The sequence below is a fragment of the Brassica napus genome, chromosome C8, assembly GCF_020379485.1.
Source record: "Brassica napus cultivar Da-Ae chromosome C8, Da-Ae, whole genome shotgun sequence".
Taxonomy (NCBI): Eukaryota; Viridiplantae; Streptophyta; class Magnoliopsida; order Brassicales; family Brassicaceae; genus Brassica; species Brassica napus.
In genome coordinates, this window is record NC_063451.1 from 27608880 (window position 1) to 27617388 (window position 8509).

Here is an 8509-nt window from a genome sequence, read left to right on the forward strand (position 1 = left end):
CTCTTTCAAACCTGGAAACCTTCTAAATGTCAACTAAAAATAGAATAATAGAATAAAGGCTTTTTCGGTGTACAAAAAAAAAGATTAAAGGCTTTTTTCCTTTAAAATGAAATTTTAAAGTGATTAATCAATAATAGAAATGACATTTATAATTGAATGAAAGGATGCCTTATCAAAGTGTAAAGAATTGATTTTGCAAAAAAAAAAAGATTCTAGCAAGCAAAATTATACAGCTCGAATAAACTGCAAACCAGCTTCGATGAAGACTCTCCAGCTCGTGTGGCCAAGAGAAGCGAAACGAGATCCTTGTCCGGATTGTTTTGTCTATAGTCTTGGTCTTATTCGAGGTTCTTAATGAGGTTTTTAGCGTGTGGATCCCCACAAAATCTTTAATGATCGGTTACAAAAACTACTAATTAAGAACCAAATTTTTTGAGTTTCTTACACTGTTCGCGGACCCCACTGACTCGTGACGATCTAAGATTAGTTTTTTTTTTATTTTTTTTTTTTAAACAAAAAAAACCTAAGAAGCCAAATAGATTTCTTAGGAATATATATGCTATTTGAGCAGCTGCACTGACCCAGCCTGGCATGCCTTGGAGGATTCTTCTTTTCACAGAGTAATGCTTCCCAATTATGTGGTTTCTGATCATTTACATTAATTTTTAGAAAAATTATTATAATATATAAAAAGATTATTAATTTTTTTTACAAATGAGGTGTGTTTTCATTTTAATATAAATAATATAAGACACAAATAAAAAAATAACTAATATAAAAAAATATTTTAGTAATTAATGTCTTTAATGATTATGTAATTTAGTATATGGTATTCACTATCGTTTGTACGTATATTTCATTATAATTGTATATTTACTCTAGTTACATTTACTGAAATTTTTGTATTTTTTAATAATTACTTCATATATTAAACAATGATTACACGTTCTAGCAATAACACAACACAACACACGAATGATAGCATTTACTTGATGATTAAAAGTTATTTACAAATAATGATCTAAAGTAATACTAATATATGTGATATTATTATTTCTTAACATTCAACGAATGCCTACTCTTGATGAAAAGCTATGTGAACTAAATAATCTCTTATAGATAAATCATAATCAATTAATTATTTTTGTCAACAATTAAAATTATTTAATACAGCACAGATCCTCAAAAGTCTTACTGTATTTATAAAGTGATTTGAAAAAATGAAAATAAAAAACTTGTATCGTGAAAAATAAATTAATTAAAGTGAAGGTGGAGCATAATTGTGTTTTGTGAGTGTAATGCGCATGTTCGATACGAGATATCAAACTGGGGACAGTTTCAAAATCTATAGTATGTTTTAATATCAACATCCTAGCATATACTTGTGGTTTTCATTTTTATATGATTAAACCAAACACACTTGAATTTTATTATTTTTTTTTGGCAACAAAATACACTCGAACTATAACACATATAATCATATATACGCTCCATTAACAACGCATCACATGAACACAAAGCAGAAGTACACACTACCTCACAAAGTAAGTAAATTACGTGGTTCCCACCCAACGAACCCTATTTTTCATTTCATTATAAATAAAAACATTTTTTTAGATTTGACAAGTTTTCACCTGACATGTATCTGTTTAATTTTTTTTTTTTGTTTAACCTGGAATATCCCGGGCTTTTAGGACCCAGACTAATCCCCAAGGGGAGGTGCAGCCTACGGATAGACTCTCTCTCCGGGTATTCAAATGGACCCGAAAGCATGGACCCATATCCGTGTGGGTGACAGGATGGGCAGTTCGCCACCGTCTGGCGTCGAACCCGTGAGCATGACAATTGGCCTCCAAAGTCCTTCGCCAAGCGGGCTACCTCATTCCGTCTATCTGTTTAATATTTGTTGATGAAGTAATGTGATCAATAGATTCTAAGGTGCCAACTCAATTGCATTTGGTTAAGCATTTGAAACTTCGAATGGTATATTTGGGCAGTATCCAGTTAATTTGGTGCTTTAACTCTTATATATATTTAGATGTGAAAAGTGACAAGGCATATATGTTACTTAGAAAAAACCGTAGTTACAAACAAAGAGTTGTGGTTGATGAATCTTCATGCACCCACCAAGTTTAGTACTGCATCTTATAAGTTACTAGTATCGAGGGCGGGTTATGATTTACGTATGATGTATATGTTTATATTATTGTATATTTTCTTTGCATGTGTTTTATGTTAGGATTTGAAAAAAAAAATTACAATAATGTTTATGGTTGTTAAGACGTTTGGGCATGGAGAAAATATGGTTTAGCTCTTATTGATAGTGTGTTAGATTTGCTTTGGAACTAAGAGCATCAACATCGTGGTTTCTAGCGTGGAGATGCTTAAAAAAGTAATGATGGTGGCTCCACCAAACATATAAAATCGGTCACAGAAGTAGCCAAAGAAGGATCGATGTTTTGTTGTTTTTGGTACTGTTTGCAGGTCCCACTGACACGTGGCGTCCCGCGATTGGTTACTTTTTAACTTTTTTTTAATCAAAGAAAAAAAAATTAAGAAACCCAAAAAACAATTTAAGGATAATCATGGCCTAATATGTGTTAGTGTTGTTTGCTTTACTAAATGATCTGTGCGAGGAAATGATTACCGGAGGTCAACCGCATGAAAAATTAGATGTGGTGTGAGTAAGGTTGTATGCTTTCGAATTAATAACCATGGACGGATCTACATGAAGCAGGAAATTTTTTAAAAATATTGAATATCTTACCAGAATAAAAATTTAAAGCTGACGTTATTGGCTACTACCCCCCACTAACTAAAATTTATGGTTTAGACACGTTTTTAATTCGATCTTGTTTTGTTTTAAACTTTTGTTTCTTGCATGAAATTTCTCTCTCTTATAAATTTCTTTTAATCCATTGATAATTTTATATTTTCTTCTAAATCAAGCTTTGCATAATGGAAAGGTGAATCGATGTAAAATTTTATTTTCTAAATTAGCTAATCTGTATAATAGTTTAATATTGATCGTTACTACTTAAAAATAACCATATTTATTTTAAGAAATTATCAAATTAAATACATGAACATATATTAGGATATTCTGAAAAAATATTACTGTTAGCTTCTAATGTATAGCTTGTGATTTTCTCTATTTTTATTTAATTACTTCACGAATATGATTTTTGTAGATTGTTTATAATACATTTGACTGATTTTATTGCTTTTAAAATTTAACCTAAACATTAGTCTCGAAATTTGTTTAAAAATATCATATATAAATATATACCAATGTATATACACTACACAACCAGATTGATATATTATTTGTAGATGATTTCTTCGTCATCATCAGCTTCTTCTTCTTCTATATGCTTTTTTTTCCCTGATGATTGCTTTCTCAGTTGTCTAGTAGTCATTGCAAAACACAGATGCTAATCAAGGGAAAAAAAAAAGATACGCTGGACTTACCACGGCATCAAGCTCAATACCAAGAATTAAACACAGATTCTCGAACTCTTCCTTAGCTACACAGTTAAAAGAAGAAGACTAAGAAATAAAAGAAGATTAACTGAATCAAACAAATGGATTGAAGAAGAAGGAAGGTATACCAGTGTATATAATTTTCACCAGAAGAGTGGTTAAAAAGCAGTGAATAAGAGCAAAACCTAACATGATCCAAGGCGTCAGCTAATTAGTGTACTCTTTACAAAACTGGCCGATCAAAGTCATTTCCAACATACAAAACTGTGTTCAACTACATCAAAGAAGAACAACAACTAATAAGTGGATCTTGTTCTTCTACTTGTTCAGAGTTCTGTCTTTTCTGGTCACATAGAACAACAAAAGAGAAGCATTTTTAATTTCCTATATTACATATCCAAGTGTATATGAACAGAGAGAAAAAGAAGGTCACACTGTGTCTCTAAATTTGCGGCATGAAATTGAACTTAGGAGGATTAAAGTGCAGATTCGGCAACACCTATAGTGTCGCTGTGGATCTGCATCAACATGGCAGGAACCGGAGTTGGGTTGAGACACCGTGGTAGAGGCGGACGAAGAGTACTGTGCAGGAACCGGGGTTGGGTTGGCCGGATCCTATCCATCAGCTTCTTACCAAATGAATCCTGTAAAAGAAGGAGAGCTAAAAAGAAGGAGAGCTAAACAGACAATTTCAGAGAAGGTGAAGTGAAGATAAAAAATATTAAATTTAATAACTCGCAAATTTTTCACTTTTGAATTGGGTGAAACAGATTTTATGTTGTTCAACGGCGTTTGATTTGCTGGAATCAGGAAGCTTCTGCATCAACTCTTGATCTTCTCGGCTGAGACGTTCTCACTGCCATAAACAAAACAAATTCTATAAACAGCCAAAAGGGATGAGTATATGATCTGAGTGGAAACCAACGCCACATCAATATGAGTGGAAACTAAAACTGAATAACAAATGGGTTTAGTACTGCGTTTAAGTTTTTCTATTAAACCAACGAAACCATAAACCAGTTTAGTCCCCAAATAACATGTATCAATACTACACTCACAATGAGGGAGATAGAAAGTTAACCCTAACCAATCCTTAACGTAAGGGTTATGTTCCTTTGTTACCTTTGGAGCCACGTATCCAAGAGTACCAGTTTCTTCAGTCATGTCATTTGGATTCTGAGCTCCAATCCTAGCCACTCCAAAATTAGCAAGCCATAGATTGCTCTGTTAATCCAAAAGCATGTATCTTTTTCATATAACGATGAACGATTCTATCTGAATGTAAACAACTTAGCCTGTTAAAGATCAATCACAATTGTATATCACAAAGATTCTTTTATTTCTTGTAGATTCATAAAGAATGAAAAAGTGTTATGTTTCCGTAAACTTACACACTGGAGAGGAACGCCAACCGTCCCGTGAATTTATGCTGGTATCATGACAAATTTCCATCGCCAGCGCATCATTAATTTCCAGATCCATGACTTTAAAATCGGATTCAGATTTTCAAACGTCAAGCATAGATGCAAAAAAAAAGAGCAAATGTAAATTCCATGTGCACAGAAAGAACAAAAAGGGAAATTTAACTTACAGACTGCCATTAATAAGAATCTAGGATGAAATGTCAATTAAGATGTCTCTTAGAAACAATCGCTTCTAACGGAGAAAGAAGATAAAAGAGGATCTGAAGAAGATTGTGGAAGGATTAGATTGTTTGAGGGTTCCGTGAGGTGCATATATATACCGAATGCAATCGCAACTGATGGATAGGATGACCAAGTAGTGTGCTGCTTAGATAACTGGATCGTCACTGCGCGATCAAAGAGAAACGAAGAACACAAAGGGGTTCGCATCGCAATATTAGGGTTTCCGTAGAAGCTTGTGGTCGATGGGCCGCAGACTAAGCGCAACACGAAGCCCACGTGAAGCCCGTTCGGACAGAACAAAGCTTTAGTGAAACGGTGCGGATCCGACGTGTCAACGCGGTAGAGCTCCTATTTCCGACATGGCATCCGAGCTAGCAACCTCTGGAGGGATACAATGCTTCTTTTATATATAAAGATATACGGACATGAATTATTATCGATCTATTTTTTGGTACTTTAAATGCTAACAAAACTAGTTGAAGTAGCCAGATTGTGTTTACATTCCGCACATATATTTCATTATTCATTCATCGTGTCGTTTTATTTGTTAGGTTTCGACATTTTTAAGCTAGAAGTATATTTTAACAAAATTAACTCGCATTCTATTATTTTGCAGTTACATTTTTGTTGAAAAATAATAAATGATACCTCCATTAAAAATTTTTGAGTATACCGACTTTTTTTCTTCTTCTTTGAGTATACCTACCCAACAAAGAAAGAATATTACAATATCACGTAAATGCATGAATATAGCCCAAATTAGGTTTGAATTATTTTACAATTATGTTACAATTTCACCTTTTGGTATTTTTGTTTTGAACAAATAATAGTTTGGATGATGGTTTTAGCCTTTTAGGTTACGTCAGTTGTGATTTATAGTATGAAAACAGTTCAACCAACACAAAATTTATGTGCTGATGGAAGATCGGGGATGGAGCGCAACACATGACACGATTCGATATTTTTGCTCTTTCTCAACACGTAAAACGACTCTTCTTTATTGGCTAAGGTACATCACACGATATGCAGAGCTGTGCGAACACTCACGACTAATGTAAGCGGTTTGAAATAAAATGCCTCAGTTTTTTTAATTACTATATTAAATACTATCATTGCATTACAAAAGTAATAAGAACTAACAAACTAAATTTAATTTTAATAATTTTCTTGAATTTAATATTTTAAATTTTATATCTATAGCATTATCCATTGTTAGTAATTTTTTTTTTGAGCAAACCATAATTTCATTACTCCATTATTAGTAATTTTAATTTGATTATTTAACTATTAAGACTGGTTAACCTATAAATAGAAGAATTCTATAATAACGTAGAGTTTACTCCAACGTATTACTTAAAAATAACAATCTCTAATTATAACAATTAAAAATAAGGATTTGTTATTTCTTTTTCTATTTATAAAAGAAAAATATCAATTTTTATTTTATTTTTTTAGTGCATTAACAATCTTTATTTATAAAAAATATATAGATGGATTGGAATAAATTTACCTCTAATTGCTATTAAAAGATAGACATAAAGAATGATGAAAATTCTCTAAAACTGTTAAAATGTTATCAAGTTACCACGAGACCAATCATGAGCTTTGTATAATTCACTTCATCTAAACCCACTTCATCTAAACCCATATTCAGTTTATCTAAATCGATGTATGTAGACATCTTTAATTATTTATATTAAAATTATACAATTAACAAAATACCTTAATTATAAACATTAACTAATGAAAAGATGCCCTATTGTTTTTTAAAAAAAAAATTCGATGCCTTAGGCGAAAGCCTCATTTTCTCCAACTGAGGCACGGGCCGGAGACGATATGGTGGCATATCAAGAGAAAATGAGCCTTTCGAGGGACATGGTCCCTCAGTTTGTGTATCATGTTTATATTTTGGGCATGTGTATCATCGACATTAAAAGATGGGAACTATTAGCTAAACGAGGGACCATGTGCTGAAGAGCCACCGTTACCCAGGAGTAACCAATGAAAGTGGGTGACGGTGTTTAACTTATGTAGCATATTTATAAGATTTATTGTTAGATTTAAAAAAAAAGACAAAAATAGCACTAAATCAAGTTTATGTTCCCAAACTAGCACTCAAGGTCAAAAGTCACAAAAATAGCACTTAATGTTTTATCAAAAGTCACAAACTTAGGGTTTAGAGTTAAAGGGTGGGGTTTAGGATTTAGGGTTTAGGGTTTAGGGTTTAGAGTTTAGGGTTTAGGGTTTAGATTTTAGGGTTTACGGTTTAGAGTTTAGGGTTTAGGGTTTATGGTTTAGAGTTTAGAGTTTAGGGTTTAGAGTTTAGGGTTTATGGTTTAGGGTTTAGGGTTTAGAGTTGAGAAATGAGGTTTTGGGGATAAGATTTCAAATTTTGAAAAATAAAAAAAATTAAAATTTTCAAAGGATAAACTTAGAAATGTGCTATTTTGGTCATTTTAGTTTTTGAGTGTTATTTTTGTGATATAAACTTAGAAATATGTTATTTTGGAGATTTGCCTTTAGATTTATCTGAATTCGTGTTGTGGTAAATACAGACGATGGTAATACTAATAAGTTTTTTTTTGTTAACACTTGATACATCGTTATATAGCTTCTATTATGAGTTGACAAAAAAAAAAGAGCTTATATTATGAATGATGATAAATTAACTATTATATATACAATATAATGAACAATTTCACGACCAATGACGAAACACTACAAGAAAACATAAGTTTAACTATGGCGGTATTCCTCGTGAGTTCGTCGTAAAAGAGACTTTACGAGGAATTAGCGAAGAAACACGTTTCGTCGTAACGCATATTTCCTCGTCAATTCGTCGTAACTTAGCGAGGAAAAGGTTTCGTCGTAAAGATAGAAGTACCATATTTCGTAGTAAAGACCACGTAAATATTTCACGTAAGAATGTTGCTATATTTCCTCATAAATACCTCGAAAGTAGTTCCTCGTAAACTACACGTATTTATCTCGAAAGTATTTTCTCGTAAAGTACACGTAAATACCTCGAAAATATTTTCTCGTAAAGTACTCGTTTAACCTTTCTCGTCATTCCTCGTAAACTTTCCACGCAAATAAGTCGTAAATTAGCTACGAATTCACTTCATTTTATTATTTTACAGAATTTAAAATATAATTAAAAAAATAATTAAAATTATTTAATTTATTAATAAAATTAAAATTTAAAAACAAAATCAATACGAAAATATTTTATATATAAATAAGTTTTGAATTTAGAATACAACAACCGAAAAAAAGAACTAAGAGTCGTTCATCATCCGGTAGAATTCATCATTCCTCCTCTCTACATCCGCCTCGGCATGTGTGTCGAATGATGACTCGCCTGGAATGAAATTTTGTCG

The 8509-nt window shown here is 32.1% G+C and overlaps 1 long non-coding RNA gene across 2 annotated transcripts; it reads right to left on the reverse strand.

The window, feature by feature from the left end:
* Window positions 1–3163: 3163 nt before the first annotated feature.
* On the reverse strand, window positions 3164–7236 carry LOC106360193. Of its 2 annotated transcripts, none has more exons than XR_007327814.1 (3): window positions 4606–7236; window positions 4234–4339; window positions 3164–4144 (listed from the first exon to the last, which is right to left on the reverse strand). It is a non-coding gene; the product is annotated as an uncharacterized LOC106360193 (long non-coding RNA). The 2 variants fall into 2 exon arrangements; XR_007327815.1 differs by having other exon boundaries at window positions 3164–4127; window positions 4606–7234.
* Between the last annotated feature and the right edge of the window lie 1273 nt (window positions 7237–8509).